Consider the following 22,745-nt stretch of genomic DNA (forward strand, 5'->3'; position numbering starts at 1 on the left):
AGAGGAGAGTGAGAGAAGGTGAATCCGAGCGGGACGGGCGCTCCCGAAAGGGAACTGAGGAGGAGAAAGGGATCCCGCACGCTGGAAAGTCACCTCCACGGGGGGAAGATCAAACGAACCAGAGAAATCTCCAGATGCAGAGAAGAGAATAGCAGTAAGTCAGAGTACGGAAAAGCCGATCAAGAACCGAACGGACCATCTGAACTATGGGCACAGTCACCAAAAATTGAGATGCCTGGGTGGGGGCTGGGCACCAAGACCTCGGCTCCAGAGGTTAGTCCCAGGGCTGGGGGGGCAGGGCGGAGCGGAAACTGCTTGGAAGTCTAGAAACTTTTTGACTGGGCAGAGACTGCCTGGGAGACTAGAAAACAAAACTGTGGCAGAGGGAGGGAGCAATACTCTAGGGGCGGGGAAGTGGAAAGCTGCATCAGAGGGAACCTGGGAGAAGAGCCTGGTCTGCGCCCGTGCTGGGGAGGGGAGAAAAGAAGGGGTGGGTCCCCATAGAATACCCCCCACACCACAGCAAGCTTACAGGCCCACTAGCTAGCAGAAAGCTGCGCTTCCCAGTGCTTCCCCCCCACCCCCACCACCCCCTATGCTCTCGCTGGACCTGGGGCTACCTGCCATCCAGGAGGGCTGGCCTCAACAATTGCCTGAAGCCTACCACCACAGGGGCTGTCCCTGCACAGGCCTGCTTGCCCTTTGGAGGGGCTACACTTCCGCAGAGCAGCACCAATCACCACCAGCCCCCGAGAAAAGGCCTGCAGCCCAGAAAAGCTAGAACAAGCCTAGCCAGGCTGTGAATAAGTCTGCCTAATTCTCAGATGGTTTTTCGGAGTCGGGCTGCCCTGGGGAGGAGCCTCTTGGATTTCCAGCGGCCCTGCTACCCGCCCAAGGCCCCAGGGGGTGCCAAGCTCTAGAGGATCAGCTGCATACCATCACCAGCCCTCAGAAAATATTCCACGGCAGTGACAAGGCAAACACTGCCCGGCCACTGAGGGTACAACTCCACCAGGAAAAAGAAAACAACAAGCAAGATGAAGAAGCTGAGAAACCACCCCCAGTCAAACCAACAGGAGAACTCACCTCAAACAGTCAACAATGAAACAGATCTCTGCAGACTGACAGACCTGGAGTTCAAAAGAGAAATAGGGAAAATACTGAAGGAATTAAGAGAAGATATGAACAGTAACGCAGATACCCTCAGAAAGGAACTAGAAAATATAAGGAGGAGCCAAGAGAAACTAGAACATTCATTTGCAGAGACGCAAACTGAACTAACGGCAGTAAAAACCAGAATGAATAATGCAGAAGAACAAATCAGTGATATGGAAGATAGAATAATGGAAATCACTCAATCCGGTCAACAGACAGAAAACCGAATCAAAAAACTGGAAAGCAATATAAGAGACCTATGGGATAATAGAAAGCTGGCCAATCTACGCATAATAGGAATTCCAGAAGGAGTAGAAAAAGATAAGGGGATGGAAAATATATTTGAAGAAATTATCGATGGAAACTTCCCAAATCTAAAGGATACTGGGTCCAAGATACAAGAAGCACAGAGGGCCCCAAACAAACTGAACCCAAACAGACCCACACCAACACACATCATAATAAAGATGGCAAAAGTTAGTGATAAAGAGAGGATCCTAAAGGCAGCAAGAGAAAAACAGAATGTTACCCACAAGGGAACCCCCATAAGAATATCAGCTGATATCTCTACAGAAACACTACAGGCCAGGAGGGAATGGCAAGAGATATTTAAAGTGCTAAAAGGAAAAAATATGCAATCTAGAATACTCTATCCAGCAAGAATATCATTTAAAATAGAAGGGGAAATAAAAATTTTTCCCAACAAACGAAAACTTAAAGAATACAGCAACACAAAACCCAGGTTAAAGGAAATTTTGAAAGAGCTTCTCTAAACCAAAAAGAAAGGAAGGAAAGGGAAGAAAAAAGAAGAGAAAAAAAAAAGAAGAAGAGAAAGAACTAGGACTGAGGAAAACGCAATCAGAGAGCAGTCACTCAAATAAGGCAGCATACAGATTATATAAGAAAAAAGAAAGCTTTATAGTTCTATGCCAAACTTCACAAAGAAAATATGTGTCATTGTGCGGCACATATTATATGGTAACAGTACTCACGTACCTTTCTGTAAATTTGGGAGAAGTAAGCTATGGAAATGTAGTTGTGTCATTTGTGAACAATGAAATTATAATTAAAAAATACATTCCTATTTTCCATCCAAAGTTTATTTATATTTCATTGGCTAATTCTAAACTTGGCGTGTAAGCTGTTCCAGGGTGAAACAGAAAAACGTAATGAAAGATGAGCCCAAGTCTCACAAAAATAGAAGAGTTTTACTTGATAACATTCCAAAAGATATAAATTCTAATTTGGTTTAGTATTGCAACCACTGTCCAAATCAAATAGTAGTAGTCCAAGACCTCTATGAAGTGCATTTATTAAAAATTGAATGTTAGTATATTATTACTCTGAAGTTGTGACAACCCATTATCCTTGGAAGTCACTGAAACATGCATCAAAGATACAAACAGGCTTCTTAGAAGAAGGAGTTAAGGCATTTTTGGCTGAACACTCAGCACAGAAGATATTTCCACATTGTCTGCAGTGATGCTGTAAACAACAACAAAAAAATAAACATTTTCAAGCATAACAACTATATCAAAATTATGAGACTACAAGAATAGGCCAACTGCACTTTGAAAGTATACTATTTCAAGGTTTATTTAATAACAAATCTCAATGCTGATTTAATCCTTTGATTAATTTGAATGCTTACTAGTTATATACTACACTAAAAATTTCAATATGAGATTGATCTTAGAATTTTCAAAAAACCATGCGAGGCATTTTTAAAGTGTTAATAAAACAGTCCTATCAGGTGAAAAACTATTTCTACTTGCCAAATATTTCAGGCATCATTTCTACAATCAGAATATAAATTTGAAACATCACATGATGGTATTATTTAAAATGATTTTTTTAATCTCTGCTTTTTCTTCCTTTAAAATAACTCAATGATGATAAAATGTATGAGTTTAATAATGATGCTGTGGTTCAGAAAATGATTATTCTAGAAAGTGAATCAGTAGGAAGGCAACAAATGAATTTAAAGTTAAAATATATGCTAATCAGAAACTAGACTGCATAAATTTAATTGTTCTACGTAGTTATAAGTTAAAGTTAATAAATGGCAAAACTTTTAAAGTCTATCAAATGCAGGACAATTCTGATGGTTAAAACAGTCAACTGTGGAATAAAATCCCATCTCACTGTGACTGAAAAGCCTTTCCCACAGGTGCTTCAGCTCTGTACTTCATTGTCGTTAGCCCACTTTCTATTCAGTGTTTGTGTAGGTCTGATCTATTTTAAAAAGTTTCAGCACATTATAATATTCCACACTTTTAAGAATGATTGGTGCCCAAGTTTTCAAATGGATAACATTTTGAAAATCAGAAATAATTTGGTCATCTTCCATTATCAAAAAGTGCTACAATCTTAAGTCTGAATGACAATAAAGCAAAGCAAATTTTATCTCTCAAAAGCACTGGAAATTTCTAACCTTTGGTAATTTCCCATTTATTCTAACCCTAGGGAGCAATCCTTCCTTGAGACTCCAAGCATATATATTCAGATCACTTCTTTAACACACAGCAACTCATTCATGCCTTTGTGTTCTTGACTTCTCCTAATACTGACAATTCATGAATGACATGTCTCTATAATCCTTGGAATCCCTGAAGTCTTTAAATCTTGTATTTAATTACCCATAACACCTACAATATTATTACACAGACAGCAGCCATTTAAAAGTATGTATATATGAGATTTTTTAATGTTCAAAATATGCTTTTTACTAAGAGGTAAATTCTAGACTAAAAAACTGCTGCACATCACCAGGCGACTTACCTGAAGGGACTGATTCTCTTTGCCCAGCTCCTGCACTGCTGCAGTTTTATTATCCAGCTTTCTTTGCAACTCTAGTACTTTGGTTTGAAGCTTTTCTATTTTACCTTCTCCTTTAAGACACCTAGAACAAATCACAAAAACATTAAAAAAATAATTAAAGACCCCCCAACACAGATAATGAACTACTTTAGCAGTCTGAAGCATAATACATGAATTTCAACCATCTGTTGTAATGAGTAGTTTCTAAATGGCTACTTAAATACCTGTTGGAGCACTATTCTCAAGACTTCAGTTTTTTTCAATGTGCAATATGTAAGTCTTTATCACTTAGAATGGAAATAAATTATTTTTATTAGACATCAGTCACCTTTCTGGTAGTGCCCTTCTTTCATCATGATTATTCTGAACTGTTGCTTCCAATACCATGATTTTTCCCTCTAAGTCATCCATCTGCTTTTTTTTTTTTTTTTTTCTTTTCTAGAGCCACACCTCGCAGCATATGGAGGGCCAAAGCCACAGCAACGGGGGATCCCAGCTGCATTTGCGGCCTACACCACAGCTCATGGCAACGCCGGATGCTTAACCCACTGAGCAAGGCCAGGGATCGAACCCACAACCTCATGGTTCCTAGTCAGATTCGTTAACCACTGAGCCACGATGGGAACTCCCCCATCTGCTTCTTGAGCTCACTGACTCACTGCTGACTGGACTGCCACTCCTTCTTTACAGTGCCCAGGTTTTCATTTAATGCAGCTATCTGCATGGTATGTTTAGCCTAGTTTTCCTCATGCTTCTGCACTGCTACTTCTTTTTCTTTTCTTTCGGAATGCTGAGAATAGGAAAAACGGTGAGTAAAAAAAATCTATTACAAAAATAAAGTAAAAAAAATAAATTTGTCGAATTTAAAATACCAGCTGCATAACTACTACTACTTCTTTGGGAAAGAAGACACTAGTAGAATGGATTCCACAAATATCTGTGTATTTTGAACTGGCTTAAAGGCCACAATGCTGAAATGATGTTCAGCAGGTTTCTTATAAAATCAAGCTGAAGTAAATCAATTTAAGATTTTCCTTTTTTCCACTACAGCAGAAGAATAACCATAATCAGGGATAGCAAGGTGCCCTGGAGATAAAGCTCGACTTTTCTTATGTCTTAAATTACACATGCATCCCTTGGTCTCCATCAACATGCCAAAAACACAATACTTCAAATCACTGTGTGAACCTGAAATTGCAATTCAATGAAAACATTCCACAGTCAAGTTATCTGGGGCTATTTGGACCTCATTCACTAGAGGAAAGCCAGATGCTTCCCATTTGGCACACGCAAGTTAGGGAGGGGAAAGTAGACTTTTGGTCACACAATTGGTCATCACAATTCCCAACTGAAATCTCCACTTCCCCTTATCAGCATTCACTGTGACCAAAAAAATGAGTTCAATATAACTAACGTTCATGCCATCTACCGCAGACTACATAGTTAGAGGTTAGTTTGTTTTACTGGCACTAAAAGGTTTTGTTTTTTTTTTAATTATGTTCTACTGAACTTTCACTTACATAAGCCAAAAATTATATTTCCTATCACATGTCAGCTATTTAAGTCAATCAGATCAGTCTTAAATTGAACAGTAAAGTGTCAGTTGAGCACTTGAATTATAACTTTTAAGTAGAAAAATCCTCTCTCACTGAATTAATTTACAAAATCAATTACAAAACCTCCCATTGTACTGTACAGCAAAGGGAACTATATCTAATCTTGGGATAGAACATGATGGATGATACTACAGGAAGAGGAATGTGTATATATGGATGACTGGGTCACTTTGCTGTACAGCAGCAATTGGCACATGATTATGAATGAACTGTACCTTAAAAAAAAAATAAAAAAACACACCTCCCACCATTAACTTACTGACCAGTTTAGCTCCCTTCTCCATAAATTCTTTCCTCAGTTCAACTTCTTCCTTTTTCATCTGCTTTTTTTCCCACTGTACAGCAAGGGGATCAAGTTATCCTTACATGTATACATTACAATTACATTTTTCCCCACCCTTTCTTCTGTGGCAACATGAGTATCTAGACAAAGTTCTCAATGCTATTCAGCAGGATCTCCTTGTAAATCTGTTCTAAGTTGTGTCTGATAAGCCCAAGCTCCCGATCCCTTCCACTCCGTCCCCCTCCCATCAGGCAGCCACAAGTCCCTTCTCCAAGTCCATGATTTTCTTTTCTGAGGAGATGTTCATTTGTGCTGGATATTAGATTCCAGTTATAAGTGATGTCATATGGTATTTGTCTTTGTCTTTCTGGCTCACTTCACTCAGGATGAGATTCTCTAGTTCCATCCATGTTGCTGCCAATGGCATTATGTCGTTCGTTTTTATGGCTGAGTAGTATTCCATTGTGTATATATACCACCTAAATTCCACCTTCAGTGAAATGGTTCTTTGGGGCACTACTACACAATCTTCTCAGTCCTAACAAATTTGCTACTCCTTGCCCCAAACAAAAAAAAAAAGAGATTTAAGTATTTTAGGAAGAAAAACAATTATAAAAACAGAATCTCTTAAAATCTTAATTCTAAACTTAGATATTTTGAAGTTTGCTATCTATAACTCTTTTATTTTTTGTCTTTTTGCCTTTTCTAAGGCCACTCCTGCAGCATATGGAGGTTCCCAGGCCAGGGGTCTAATCAGAGCTGTAGCCACCCACCTGCACCACAGCCACAGCAACACAGGATCTGAGCCACATCTGTGACCTACACCACAGCTCACGGCAATGACGGATCGAGGCCAGGGATTGAACCCACAAACTCGTGGTTCCTAGTTGGATTTGTTAACCACTGAGCAATGATGGGAACGCACATAATTCTTTTAATTGATAGCTTTCTTGATTAGCATCTCAATAAAATCTAAATTTTTAGGGTTACTTCTCATTATTTAGTCATCTGAAAACAGAAGTAACAGTTTCAATATATGTATAGATATTCTGCAACACAAAAGCACTGAGAGCAAGAATATTTGTCAAAAATAACAAAACAATGGTTCCTGGCATAAAGTATGTTTTTTTTTTTTCTTTTTATGGCTGCACCCACATCATATGGAAGTTCCCAGGCCAGGGATTGAATCTGAGCTGCAGTTGTGACCTAAGCCAAGGCAATTCCCACTGCTCTTGGAATCAAACCTGACACCTCTGCAGCAACCCGAGCCATTGCAGTTTGATTCCTAACCCACTGGGCTATGGTGGGGACTCCCACAAAGTATGTTCTTAATAAATAAATGTGTGTGTGTGTATATATATATACTTTTTTTAACAAGCACTAAAAAATACAGAGGAAAAACAATGATTATCTTCACATATCTTTATGCTTTCTTGCTTGTGAGACTTAGGTTCTTCACTCAATTTAGCAATTTATTTTTCTTGTCCACATTTAATTTCCTCAATCTCTGCCAATTTAGATTTTTCATTTACTAGTTCTTTTTCAGTGACTATAGAAAAATAACTTATTAAAAAAATAATTTTAACTACTTAACTGAAAATTAACAAAAATGACTGCTACTGTTTATGACTGTCTCTGCCCCTTTAACCTAAGTTAACTTGAGCAAATTACCTACCTTCTCTTGTTCCTGTGTCCTTGTTTATACAATATGAACAATAATAATGTTATAAGGACTAAATAGTTAATACTATAAAGTAAATAGTGTCTGGCCAAACTTGAGCTAAAACACCTTCTTATGCTTATTAATATTATTACTCTCACTATCTTTACATAAGGCACCTAAAGAGGAGAACTATATGTCTAATCTAATCTCTATACCACATAGCTCCTTTTAATCCTCATTTTATAGGTAAAGGGACAAAGGCTTAGAAAAGTTCAATAATCTATTAGAAGTAGAACCAAAACTAAAACAAGAGCTGCATGATCTCATGCCCTTGTAATTAAAGGCCTGTAAACTATAGTTCTGTCAGAATTTTCTAAACTTGTGGCATAAGTCATAAATTTCATTCCAGCTTCACCGGTCCCATCCCCACAAAAACATCCCCCTAGTTTTTAGTTGAAGATAATTTCCAGGAACTGCACAATTAACAGATATACATACAAGTGCGCGCACACACACACACACACACACACACACAAATACCTTCATAAATTGTACACTTAAGAATATTCTATCCACTGATGGAAATACATGATCTCAGTTATGAAACCAAAAATCAAATGTTTCTTAGAATCTGCATTTATCTTTTATATAGAAATATAACTGATCATTATGTGTACTGGTCATATAACCAGTACTTTCAACTTTATAACTTAGCATCATTTATATAAAATAAACCCACACTTCCTCTTAGAAAAAAGCTGGTTATTAATATTAAGAATTCTTAACACACTCAATTATTCCTAGACCTTTCATACCTGATTTCTATATCCAGAGGATAACATGTTATATGAGAAATAATTGAGGAGCTATAGTATCTTTTTTTGAATAACCAAGGGTCTATGATATAAAAAAACAGACTCCTTTGTATAACTAAAAAGAGCAATAAGAAATGGCAAGGAAGCTGTAAAGAATAACCTCCTAGGATTAGAATTACAGTCACCAAGAGTCTCTTATTTATAACCTTGATGCCCATCTTAGCTGTTGAATATAAGGTGATGCCTTTACTGGTTAAGAGGTTTGACTAGATGATCTCTATGGCCATTGTAACTCTGAAGATTCTAGATTTAGTTAGAAAATAAAATACCTTTTCTTTCTGAACATCTTGTAGTGGTTTCTACTGCTCCTTCAACTGCTCTTCTTTCTTGGCTGAATCTTGCTCCAAAGAAGTCCTGGCAGTCTTCAGTTCTCGAATCAGTTTATTTTGGTTTCCAATTTGATTCCTGTTTGAAATCAAGCCCTCCTATGCTAGAGAAAGCGTCTCTTTCACAGACTTATAAAAAAATTTCCCCAGATTATTATATGTCATTGTTTAGTAAATTTCTATAGAAACATAACAGTTAACATATGCACAGTAGAAAGCAGTACACTCTAAAAAGATAGTATGTTATGCCCTTGAGCAAGATAATATACAAACTCCAAAATGCCTGTGGTTTAAATAGCTGCCTATAACATTGTAAACTCTCACAAAAACCTAATGACTAAATCTTTTAAAATCAAGCTCAAAATCTGTGCTACTATTTTCTGAAGATGCCAAGACATACTCTTCGACTTTGCCTCTAAATATTCATTTGTGTCATTCAGCAATACACTGCTATATATTCCTTTTCCTGGCTGCAGGCCAGGATATTTTCATCTGCTCAGGATCTTTTTACGTTGGAGAACTCCTTCTCTCATTTAGTGGTTTTACTGGGGCTACTTTAACCCACTGACTCCCACCAGAATAAGCAAATTCCTGAGTAGAACAAATACCAAACCTGATCCTGGAATACCCTAAACACATAGTAGTGTAGCCAAAAAGGAATTTCTGCATTATTCTGTGGTAGCTTTTTTTGGTCCAAAAATTTTTCTTTTTTCAAAATAAAATTTTAGAAATTTTAGTTGTTACTTATTCTTGATATCTGATGAAATGATATAAGGAATAGTATTAGGCTAACAAGGTTTATATTTAATTTTAAACTTACTATCCTAGAATTCTCACTTCATTCACGGTACAAAATCTATAGTTAAATTCCATTTCTATGAACTTTCTTGACAAGAAAGAATAACCTACAGCATGGCCAATTTGGAATACCCAGTCACAAACTTTAGTATTTCATTAATAATCCAGCAGATGGGGCTAAAGGCATAGATCAAGCCAGCCGGACTTGCATTTCACTGGTGTCTAGATACACCACATGCCCACAGATGGCACCCCTGACTTGGGTGTCATGTTACATGGTTCTGAACTTCTTCCTTTTCTCTCTTGTACACAAGATTATTTAACAAATACGATGCTGTGTGGGAGAAATTGACAGAACACTAAACCAACTATAATGGAAAAAATAAGAATCATAAAATTGAAAAAATCACGGAAGCAAAAGAATGGCCAATAACCATCCTTTATTCTGACCTATAAATTTGATTTGAATGTTCCTAGGAATTCCTTTTATTAAGTAGTTCAGATAACTTCTCACTTTGGAAGGAATTAAATGTCAATACTTCTATTAAAAAAAAATTAGTGAAATGATGGTAAAAGAATCATGAATCAGAAGAGCTGAGATCCAGTCACAGTTCTGTTATTGTGCAAACATTAGGCCTGTCACCAGCCAAGCAGGGCTTCAGTCTCACAGGCAGAAGGAAGCTTTGGAAGAAAGATCTATTCATGGCCTCTCAGCAGTTGTAAAACTCCATGGCAGCCTTAGCCCTCTGTCTTTCTCTTCTTCCCATATTTACATTTGCATTCTTTCAGGTATAAAATTAGAACAAGACATAACATTTTAGACAAAAATAGTTGGCTTAATGAAAAAATACTGATTTAAAAGATCTAAGACTTGTTGTTATTCTCATGCGTAAATAACATACATATGAAGAAAAAGTGTGATTTCTGTAGATCTTTTACAGTCAGTCTTTAGATATCATCTTCTCTGTCACCAAATAGTCCTTCCAGTTCATCTGCATTTCCCATCCTTCCTCCTACCAGCTCAAGCCACCATCATCTTCACTTGGACTATGGCACAGTCTCCTCTGTCTCATCCCCACATTCACCCAGGTTCCCCTACAATCCATCCTTATCCTGCTGCCAGTTATTGGCCTAAATAAAATACAAATCCTTGCAAATCCTCCTTCTTTTAGGATAAAGTCCAAACTCTTCCACCAACCCTCCCCAACTTTCAATAGTGTTCTAAAGGGAAAAAAAATAGTAATTTAAAGCTACTTAGAGAATACAGCAAGTAAGATGCTTTCTAAATGTCGAGGTGGTATTTTTTTCCTTAAAACAACTTGTTGATTTTGAACTTGATATATATAAAATATCTATTGTTGGCCCTATGAAAATTCTTTTACCCAATCTCCTGTTTCTTTGTCAGATCATTAGTCACCAACAATTCCTTCACCTCCTCTCTACCTATATGTTATTCATCCTTTTTGTTTCATTGTCTCTCTCCCATTAATCTCTTCTGTTCCAACCTTTTTAACCCCAGTCATAATCAATTCACACCTAGACTGCTGGAGTTTATGGAGGAGGAAGGGAGACAGCCTCTTTAATCTCCATGGCACTAATTTACCTCAGGTCCAAACTAAGCTGTCTTTAAACAACTTCCAGGTTAAGTTGCCTACAATTTTTTTTTTTCATTTTATTCCTCTGCTTAGATGACTCTTCTCCTCTCCCCCAAATATAAACTCCAGTCATCCCTGCTAGGCATCTAAGATACTTCACAATTTGAACCCAACCTTTTAAACTTCCAGACACCAACCATCACTCTGGCAAGACAATTATGTTGACTCCCAGCTTTGCTGGTTCCTGCTGCAGCACCTTTTCTCAAATGTGCCCCTGAGTGAACGGATCTCTCTCAGGACTCTGGGTATTCAAATTCTTAGATCCTTCAGGACCTGGTCAAGTCCTACCTCCTTCATAAAGCCTTCCCTAAAACAGCTTATGAATAAAACATAGTATATTTATGTATATTATAAATATTCTGTGATTTGACAAAATTTGTCAATAAGGCACTTTATACAAAGAAACAAACAAACAAAAAACCATACACATTAAAGGATCAAAAAGCATAATATTTCACCACGACAAAAAAGAGGACTGGCTAAGTCTTCTTTGAGAGAATAGAAATGTTCCATCTCCTGTAGAGAACTGATAACTTAATGCTACATAAAAATTATTTACCTTTTTTGTATATCATTCATTTTAATGATACTTTATCTAATCAAATAGTATTGCCAAGGACAAGGTATCCAGATATGTTTAGATAATTAAGGTTAAATTTACTTTGAGTTATAATCTCCCGATTTTAACCATTATGCATTCCAATAGTCTTGGGAAGTTAACAAATCCATAAAATTAAAGTCAGTCTTTCTTGAGAAGCAACAATAAAATTGCTTCCATTTTCACAAGTGGTTTACATTGAAAACTCCTTGGATTTTCTAACAGCAGTCCTTTATAAGTTATTGTTTTTACATAGGCAGCAAAGTCCTTTGATAAGCTAATACGACAGTTAACATATTTCCAAATTGTTTCACTATTAAAAGATACATTTGTATGGGGTTTTGTGGTTGTTTTTAAATGGCCACACCCATGGCATATGGAAGGTCCCAAGCCAGGGATTGAATCTGAGTGGCAGCTGTCCTTGAACCCCCTGCTCCAGGCCAGGGATCAAACCCATGCCTCCCCAAGGCACTGCAGTAGAATTCTTTTTCTTTTCTCTTTTCCTTTCTTCCTTCCTTTTCTTCCTTGCCTTTTTAGGGCTGCACCCATGGATATGGAAGTTCACAGGCTAAGGGACAAATCAGGGCTACAGTTGCCAGCCTACACCACAGCAACACGGGACCCAAGCTGCATCTGCGACCTACACCACAGCTCATGGCAACACTGGAACCTTAACCCACTAAGAAAGGCCAGGGATCAAAACCTCACCTTCATGGATACTAGTTGGGTTTGTTACCACTGAGCCACGACACGAATTCCCACAACTTATTTTTTAAAAAGCATATTTCTCCAAAAATAATTCAAAAGAAAACAAGTATGATATTCCACAAATACTAACATTCCCTGCCCATCTGGGTTCAGATCAATCATTTAATATTTATCAATAACATAGTGAGTTTTTATGATACCTTGAGATCTTGCTTGTGGCAAGAAGTTCAGATTCCTTCCCATAGAAATCAGACTGAAGCTGCTTTAGAGTTTCCTGATTTTTTTCATAGGCATTTTGTAACACTGATATTTTCTCTTTCTCTGCTGCAAGTTCCTGTGCTGCTTGTGTTGACTGCTGCTGTAGTTTATTCTCAAGTTCTATCTGAAACATACAAGTTATTTAAAACAGTATGCATACAAAAATCCAGTTACAAATACAGAATGAAATCCAATAACTAAGATTCCTGAGAACAAACTAAAGTTATGTCTTAAAATTCTACTGTAATAAAGAGTATCTTACTTAGAAATACAAAATTAAAGAATTACAAAATCTGACAAGTCCCAATTAAAAAAAGAATTAAGTAAAGAAAAAAATATTTTCACTGGTAAGTGTCAAGTACCAAGGTCTCAGGAGACTGAGAGTAACAACTACTTTCTGATGGAAGATAGAGTGCTATGCATGCTTTAGAAGATGCTGAAAGTTAAGGTTGAACTAGAGGAATTTTCTGCATGAAAGAATTTCAAAGCCATTACTGAGCTCAAGTGTATTGTTTCTGCTCCCTAAAATTCAAGAATGACCCAAGAAATTTCTAAGGGCATGCTCATTAACATCAAGGCAGAAAAAGAAATGAAAATCCTGCAAAGGTCCAACTCCTCTAAACTTGTTTTCAGTCTTTAAGAAGATTCAAGAGATGTGCACAAATTATGATGTAATTAGAAGATATGTATGTATAGTATGAGAAGAAGCACTTGGCTTTTAAAATAAACTTACTACTTCCATGAACCTGCTGTTGAATTTATCAGCAACCTTTTTGTTCCACAATCCAATATTCATGTTCTTGTCCACATCTTACTGAACATTCCAGCAGTCCTTAAAATAGCTGATGATGGTCCCTGCTAGAAACATTTCTTGAACCTGGTTTCCAAAACATCTTGTGTTTTAGGTTAACCTATTACCTCACTGGTTATTCTTCCTTCCTAAAATCTCTTACTACTGCCTTTGATCGCTCTGTAGTACAAGACCCCAGGGTTCCATCCCTAGGCTGCTTTTATTCTATAAACAGTCTCTCTTTAGAATATCCTAACTAGACTCATAGCTTTAAGTACTTTATTTACAGTTGACTTCTGAATTTAAGTCTCTAGCTCCAACCTCTGCCTGAACTTTGAGCTCATTATATCAAAGGACTTCCCAGACATCTTCCCTTGACTGACTGATAGATATCTACCTCAAGCAGAATTCTTGACTCCTGACAACAATCCTCCTCCTCAAAAAGCTACTATTTCCCCCAATAAATATGGCCATCCATCCACCTTCACAAGCCAGAAACCTAGAGTTATTCCTGACTCTTCTTTCCAGCATCTCTCACCATCCAATCTATCAGCAAGCCCTGATGATTTAACTTCCAAAAGACACTTCCAAATCATTCACTTGTAACACTTTAGTTCATGCCATCATCATGGACTTTCTGGACTACTGCAATAGTTTTTCAGTGCCCTCCTTGCTTGCTCCTTTATCTCCCTTCAGTCATATCCCATCATTTTCTGCTCAAAATTTCCTAATTGATTCTAATTGTCCTTCAAATAAAATATATCATTCTGTTATAATCTACAAGTTTGCATGTTTATGCTTTGTCTGCTTCGCTGAGCTCAGCTCATATGACTCTTCCTCTCTCCTACTATACTTGTTTTTAGAAACTACCATGCTTGCTGTAGCCAAAGATCTCTGTACTTGTTCTCCTGAGCACTGTATGTATGGCTCGTGTATTTCATGTACCAGCTCAAACCTCTTCAGAGAAGCTTCTTTGATCACCCAGCCTTTTAGCAGGGCTAAATCCATCACTGTCTTTTGTGAAGCCTCTTCCCCCCTCAAGAAGGTGTAAATCCATGAGAACAGGTTACTTGTATGCTCACAGCCACATCTCCAACACCCATAAATGTGCCCATGGCATAAAATACATACCTAGTAATATTTCTTGAATGAATGAATGACAAATAGATGGGAAGTGGACAAATAGAGCCCAAAACTCCACTAAGAGGATCTTATAATAGTCCATATAAGACAAAACCTGGACAAAGATTATGGAAGTTGGGAAATAAGAAAAGGAGATAGAGGAGTCCCACTGTGGTGCTGTGGGTGAAGCAATCTCGCATGGCTACAGCTGTGGCATAGGCTGCAGCTGCAGCTCAGATTCAGTGCCTGGCCCAGGAACTTCTGAGTGCCATGGGTGCAGCCAAAAAAAATAAATAAAAAGAGACAGGTGCAACTGAGTTAGGAAGCAGATTGCTGGGAGATGGTGGGGAAGGGGATGCCTAAGGGGGGGAAGGGCATTGATCACCCATACATTATCAGATAATACCCCATATCCCCTCCAATGATTCTTCATTATGACATTATTTTTCATGTTGAAGACTATACTGCATTTTTTTTTTGGTAGACTACTACTTTAACATCACCCCCCCACAAATCCAGATTTCTTTCTCTTTATTCACCAAAGTACTCTACAAAGTCTTAACAATGATCATCATTGCCCTCTGGGGCTTATATTTGGACCTTCATTTTATCAACTCCAAATGACAGGCTCATTCATTGATTCATCCATTCATTCTTTTTAAATCACTGATAGCTTATTTGTTAGAAAACACAGTTCTCTGATTTTGGAAATTCAAATTTATTAGTGGGTAGGTTAAAAAAAACAACAGGTCAATGTAACAGTTTGATAATTATTTTAATGGAATTAAATCCAACATTCCAAAGGAGAATACAGGAGGGTCCGTCATTTGCAATTTACCCTTCACACAGTGATCAGTTTTTGTACTAAAACAGGTCTGATCACATTTCCCCCTTCTTAAAAACCTTTAACCTTCCAATATCAAGTATTTAATGTAGAAACAGTTATCCATCTACTCTGATCTTACTTCACCCAATTCTGTAGCCTTATCTCCCCTCACTTCTCCACTTACCATGTATTCCAATAGCGAACCTCCTATAATGACATCTTTTTAAGTTTCAAAAACTTTGCTAGTATTGCTTCCTCCTTGAAATATCTGCTTTCTTCATTTATTTAGGGCAGAACCCATGGCATATAGAAGTTCCCAGGCTAGGGGACAATTCGGAGCTGAGGCTGCCAGCCTACACCACAGGCATGGCAACACCAGATTCAAGCCGCATCTGTGCCACAGCTTCTGGCAATGCTGGATCCTTAACCCACTGAGCAGGGCCAGGGATCAAACCCGAATTCTCATGGGTACTGGTCAGGTGTGTTACCACTTAGCCACAATGGGAACTCCTTCTTCCTTTTTTTAACTTTTCAAAATTATAATCATCTTTAAAGATCCAGTTGAAATGCCAGCTCCTCTAAAAAGCCAGCCAAAACTTCTACTGAGCTCTATTTTTTTCTCTTTTTATTACAATTTTCTTTGTCCTTACATACCAGCTTCCTCATTAAATTATAAGCTACTTAAGAATAGGGGCCATATCCTATTCAATCTGTATTCCCACATTAGGTTTCAAATAAAGTTGCTGTAGGAACCGATAACTTACAGCCGTGCTGGATCCTTGTTCAGTGGTTCCCAAACAATCACATTAAAAAAAAGGAAGTATATGCATGTGTGTCTTATATATAGTGTATGTACACATACACATCTATACCCTAAACTTTATCCCTGTTTTTCCTATTTCCCTGTGGCCCACTAATAAGTTTCCACAGACCATCACTGTGTGGTTTGCCGTGCGCACTGACAGTCTTGGATCACAGCTTGCCTACTTCCATATACTATCCCACAACTATTTTGTTTGCAACATGACACTGGCAGAGTAGACAACAACTCTATGACCCCATTATATTAATTCAGAAAGATGAATCACTTCCCTGTGACCATAAACCTAATAATACGTATAACATGAAATTTAAATTCAGATCTGCCTGACTCTAAAATTTACCTTCTTTCCAGGATATTATGCTGCTCCTCAATAAAGCCAAACTACTCTTGCCTCTCAATGATTCTCTAGTTACTCCAAATTCCAAAACTAATTTAGAGACTGGATATCCACCCAGCACTCCCTCAGGGTTAAAAATTGTGTCCCTTTTTCTGGCATCCATGCACTAGCATAAGTGAACTACTTACTGTGAATGAATGTCTCCAAAATGCACGTTTAAGCCTAGATCCCCAATGTAATGGTATGTAGAAGTGGATCTTTGGGAGATCATTAGATGATGGGGGTGGAATCCTTGTGAATGGGATTAGTGCCCTTCTAAGAAGGAATGAGATAACTGTTCTCAGTCATATCAGGATACAGCTGTCTACAAGCCAGAGTGGACCCTCATCAGACACTAGCTATGCCAAGTACCTTTATTCTAAGTTTCCCAGTCTCCAGAACTCTGAGAAATCAATGCTTATTGTTTTAAGCCACCTAGTCTATGGTATATTTGTTTTAACAGACCCATGTAAGACAACTACTGATAACAACACTTCCTCTAAATCTCATAATTCTTAAGGTGGTATCTAGTAAAGCCATGCAAAGTAGAAGAAATATACATTAACCATAAATCTGGAAGAAATCTTGTTGTAGCTAGTAATTTAAAAGAAAGAAAATGTGCTAATAGTTGTTAAGACTTTTTACTTATTAAATCAGGTGCTATAAAAATGATCTAAGGAATACTTTAATATGAGACTAATGGATTTCTTTGGTTTGTTTGTTTTTGTCTTTTTCTAGCACTGCACCCAAGGCATATTGAGGTTCCCAGACTAGGGGTCTAATTGGAGCTGCAACTGCCAGCCTATGCCACAGCCACAGCCATGCCAGATCTGAGCCTCGTCTACAACCTACACCATAGCTCACCACAACTGCCAGATCCTTAACCCACTGAGAAAGGCCAGGGATCGAACTTGAAACCTCATGGTTCCTAGTCAGATTCTTTAACCCCTGAGCCACAATGGGAACTCTTGAGGCTAATGGATTTTGAAAAAACAAATGAACTCAAGATATCAAATCATAAACCAAAATACATATTGTGATAATTATATCCTGACTTCTGATTACATATGATAACACACAAAAAAAGAATAAAGGGTCATTAGAAAATTACTCTTTTGTAAAGCAGCCATAATAATGGTTGTAAAACAGAGGTCCACATAAAAGAATGTATTTGTGCGGTTATTTTTTTTCCTCTAGTAATATGACAAGCCAGCTCTTAATGCTATGAAGTATTTGGTTCTACATATTAAGGATTTTATATCTCCCTTCTCCCTGCATGAATTAACATAGAACAACCATGAGGAAAACCTCATTTTGTTCAAACACTAAGTTCATTCCACTTTTATCAACTCTTGGTCTGGACAAATATTAAAACATATTTAAGAATGAAGAACAGATGCTTAATAATAACTTATCATAGGTTTGGAAATAAAAACCATTATGATTTAACTTAAAAGTATCAAACAATTATAACCATATGAAACCTACATTATATACGTTATAGTAGATATAAATATATCTCACATTGTGATTTTTTATCTTGATTATTTCCCTTAATAAGGATAATTTATTGCTAAATTCCTTTAAAATTTTCTAATACACTAGAGATGTTTATACATTTTTCTCAATGTTGTTGTATCTTATTTTACAAAAAGTTTTGTCTGTCAAACAAATGATTAGTGTTATAAGAATTATCGAACAACATGATTACAGTGAATGGAAATCCAGACTTAGTCAATCATAGAAGTACAGTTGTGTATTTTAACTTCAAAAAATTTGAGCATGTATAAATTTTTCTTTGTTGCACCTCATCTGTGTTAATTATCATGTTACTATTTTCAATGCACAATTTTGCTTCCCATAAAAAGAAAACAAATATCACTATCTTCCCATAAAAAGAAAACAAATATCACTATCTTCCCATAAAAAGAAAACAAGTATCACTACCTTTTAATCTCTCCTTGGAGTGCTTCAATTTGCTTTTTCTTCTGTTCAGTCAGTTGCTTTAACTCATTTCTGTTACCCTGAAGTCGTTGTTCTTCTTTTTCCTTTTGTTTTAAACTCTTCTGGGCCTGCATTAGTTGTCCCTGCATTGAATTGCACTCCAATTTCAACTGATGAGAAGTCTAAAAGAAAATAAAAATCTGTTTAGCATTCTTTTATCCATTCACCCTACTTCAAGCTAAGCACTACTCTAAGTAGAAACTACTGGGTCTGATGGCCATAAACAATCCACTAGTAAACCACAAAAGAAAAATCCCTGTCCTCACAGAGCTTTCATGACTGACACTATACACTATTAGATGGCATGCTGAATTAATCTTCAATATTTGTTTAATCCTCCTTTCCTTTTTAACTTATATATTTGGATAGAGCTTGGAAATGGACTATTCCTTTACATCATAACATAGGGAAAAACAGCATTCATCTCTAGATTGCTGAAATGTCTACTGCCTTTCAAGGATATGCAAATGCTACCTGAGCCTGTTAGCCACCATCAGAAAGGATAGCTTCATATTAACTGCAATAAAACCAAAATAATTTTGGCAAATATGTTTAGTATTTGATGAAACTAAACTATACCGCACACAATTTGTCATTTAGAGATCTGAGGAATATTTTGTTAATACCTTCTTTTTACAATCTACTAGGATATAGTTCTGTTCAAAATTAGACATCATATAGAAGCTAAGAGAGGTTCCTCTGTGGCCAAGGAGAACTACACATTCTCCGACATTTCTAGCTAAGGTCATGTTTCATGTTTTATGCATATTTCACTATGAACATAATTTGAGCAATTTGACCGTATTCTGAGTAACTTTTGAAAAAAATTCAGTGCTTCAGCTTATCTCCAACACAAAGGGAAATATTTTGTGCAAAGCAGGAATCAGGTAGTATAACAATAATGATTAACAAGTACCACTGGTTATGATAACCAATGACAAAGTAATAGCTAACATTTGACCATTTATTTTGTTAAGCTGGTTTTCTAAGCACTTTGAAATATATTAACCAATTTATTTCTCAAAATAATTCTATAGTGAACATTCTCTTATTAGCCTTATCTTCTACTGAGAAAACTGGAACACAGAGAGATCAAGTTGTCAGCCTAAGACAAGGCAAGACAGCACAGCTATTAAGTGGCACAACCAGGATATAAATCTGGACAATCTGGATTCAGAACTTATACACTAAACCACCATAATTTTGCCAGTTACATGTTGGCATCTAAAACACAGGTGTCTTCTTTCAAGCAACAACCAGAACACAACACTACAGATGTGTCAGGACCAGGTTTCACTACTTTATCAAATCAGATCTCTAGAAAGCTACATGCCTGGACTCTGGCTGCTGGAGGTATGCCTTCAGAAAAAATAGCAACATATTACTATACTCGCTTAATGTATATTATACTCTTGCTTCTTTTGATGGAGAACAACAGAAGTATTAACCACAGAAAATCTTTTTTTTTTTTTTTTTTGTCTTTTTAGGGCCGCACTTGTGGCACATGGAGATTCCCAGGCTAGGGGTCAAATCGGAGCTGTAAATGCCTGTCTCCACCACAGCTACAGCAACAGCAGATCCAAGCTGTATCTGCAACCTACACCACAGCTCATGGCAACGCTGGATCCTTAACCCACGAAGCGAGGCCAGGGATCAAACCTGCATCCTCATAGACACTAGTCGGGTTTGTTAACCATTGAGCCATGACAGGAACGCCAACAAATCTCTTCATTGTTAAACAACCATTATCAAATATATTAATATCAATGTCCATGAAATTGCCCTTAAAATTTCATTTCTACGGAAAGCCTATCAAGACTTTTTTTTATCCATAGTAGTCTGCCTTAATCTAAATTATCTAATTATAACTCTATAGTTAGATTACTCAATTTTCCATCTTTAATTAACTACTTTTATTTTAGGCCTCTTATCAAAAACTAGGTTAAATCTTTTTAGTAGTGGGTAGAACACAAATGAAATAAACCTTCTTTTGACCTAATTATCACTGAAAATATTTTGAAAATATAAATACCTTATTATGCTATAACATATTTTGTTACAGAAAAAGAAAATCTTAGCTCCTCTTTTTCAAGTGAGTTTTTCAGTTCATTCTGTTCCTTATGTGCGCATTCTATCTGTACTTCAAGGTGATGCTTTAAATCTTTGCAGGTTTTCTCCTAAAAAAATGGAAACTATATTATGCCGAAAATATCTGTAGTAAAATAAGACTTTTGGTTTACAAGCTTATAAGGTCCTTAGAAGGAAATAAACCAGAATTGCTGATCATTGAAGATGGGACAAAATAATCCCATTTCATTAATAAAAACAGGCAAGTATTATAGCAGTAAGGAAGGAGGAACAGGAAAAGGCTAAGTGTTTCAATCATCAACCAAGAGTCACAATAAATAATTTAGATAGTATTTGGGCAAGATTTTAGAAAACTTTGGTTTGGAAGCCACATTTTTTGTCACAGAATTAATTAAATTAAATAACTTATGTGGTTGTGGATATGGTTTGGTTTTTTTGATCACATCTGTGGTGTGCAAAAGTTCTCTGGCCAGGGATCAAACCCATGCACACCACGGCAATGACCCAAGCCACAGCAATGACAATGCTGGATCCTTAACTCCCTGAGCCACCAGGTAATTCCAAATTATGCTATTTTAAACGTAGAATAATATGCTTCAAAAAAAAGGAAGCAAGGAAATTCTTAAAAAGAAAGTGTTGAAATGATAAATAAAAATAATCACATATACTTTAAGAGGGAATGTGTACAGATAGATGTTTTCTCCAAACAGAAAGGAACATAAAAGTAACATGAAAATCTTTTTTTTAGGAGTTTCCATTGTGGCTTGGCAGAAATGAATCCAACTAGTAACCATGATGGTACGGGTTTGATCCCTGGCCTTTGCCTCACCCAGTGGGTTAAGGATCTGGCATTGCCATGAGCTGTTGTGTAGGTCACAGATGCAGCTCAGATCCCACATTGCTGTGGCTGTGTTGTAGGCCTGCAGCTGTGGCTCCAATCCAACCCCTCCTGTGGGAATTTTCACATGCCATGGGTGTGGCCCTATAAAGCAAAAAAGAAAATGTCAAATATGAATTAGGCAGAAGAATCAGTACATTTTAAATATTATCACTTCTGCTTAAAAAAAAAGTAAATATAAACAACTAACCATATCTAATATAGCAGCTTTTCCCTTCTGACTTTCCTTTTCAAATTCACTTCTGGAGTTCTTCAAAGAATCAGAAACTTTTGATAATTCCTCTTTTGCTCCAGAAAGCTCTGTTACTAGAGTTTCTTTCTCCATCTTCACTTTGTGTAGTTCTGTCACTGCTGCTTGAATTTTGTTATTCAATTCTTCCTGCTGCATTTTTGCATTTTGACTTAAATTTTCTATTTTCTTGTTTAAGGATTTTTTTTTCCTTCTTCTTGCTTGGTAAGCACTTGCTTAATATTTTCAAGTGCTTCAGATTTCTTCTGTAGATCCAACTTTGTACTGGATATGCTATTTAAGAAAAAATTTAATAATGCATAATTTATCACCTCTAATTTACCATTCAAAATAAATTATTACTTTTTTAAACTTTTTTGTATCCTTAAGAAGTAAAAATAATAATTTAATGTATCAAGCCAGTACCACCTCACACCAGTCAGAATGGCCATCATTAGTAAGTCTACAAATAGCAAAGGCTGGAGAGGGTGTGGAGAAAAGGGCACCTTCCTACACTGTTGGTGAGAATGTAAATTGGTACAACCACCATGGAGGTTCAATAATATGGAGATTCCTCAGAAAACTAAATACAGAACTACCATATGACCCAGCAGTCCTATTCCTGGCCATATATCGAGACAAAACTTTCATTCAAAAAGATAAATGCACTCCCATGTTCACTGCAGCACTATTCACGATAGCCATGACATGGAAACAACTTAAATGTCCATCTACAGATTAATGGATTAAGAAGATATGGTACATATATACAATGGAATACTACTCAGCCATAAAAATGAATGAAGTAATGCCATTTGTAGCAACACATATGGA

At 36.9% G+C, this 22,745-nt stretch overlaps 1 protein-coding gene across 13 annotated transcripts in view; it reads right to left on the reverse strand.

Annotated features, from left to right (window-relative positions):
* The window catches only part of LOC146398904 (uncharacterized), a 129,189-nt gene that overhangs the window by 42,845 nt on the left and 63,599 nt on the right, over window positions 1–22,745 (reverse strand). For 11 of the 13 annotated variants that reach the window (XM_084979537.1, XM_084979536.1, XM_084979535.1 and 8 more), the window contains exons 2-7: window positions 21,873–22,205; window positions 20,729–20,873; window positions 18,640–18,818; window positions 12,698–12,879; window positions 8,682–8,817; window positions 3,937–4,057 (exon numbers count right to left, since the gene is read on the reverse strand). The gene's annotated coding sequence lies outside the window, so the exon portion shown is untranslated. Of the gene's footprint in view, window positions 1–3,936; window positions 4,058–6,647; window positions 6,883–8,681; window positions 8,818–11,620; window positions 12,880–18,639; window positions 18,819–20,728; window positions 20,874–21,872; window positions 22,206–22,745 lie in introns of those variants that run through there. The other 2 variants (XR_014817580.1, XM_084979540.1) reach the window with 2 other exon arrangements.

Source organism: Sus scrofa, chromosome 10 (genome assembly GCF_054392235.1).
Source record: "Sus scrofa isolate SSC_HxYL_T2T_F1_AM1 chromosome 10, Sscrofa_HxYL_maternal_Yorkshire_Landrace_v2.0, whole genome shotgun sequence".
NCBI lineage: Eukaryota > Metazoa > Chordata > Mammalia > Artiodactyla > Suidae > Sus > Sus scrofa.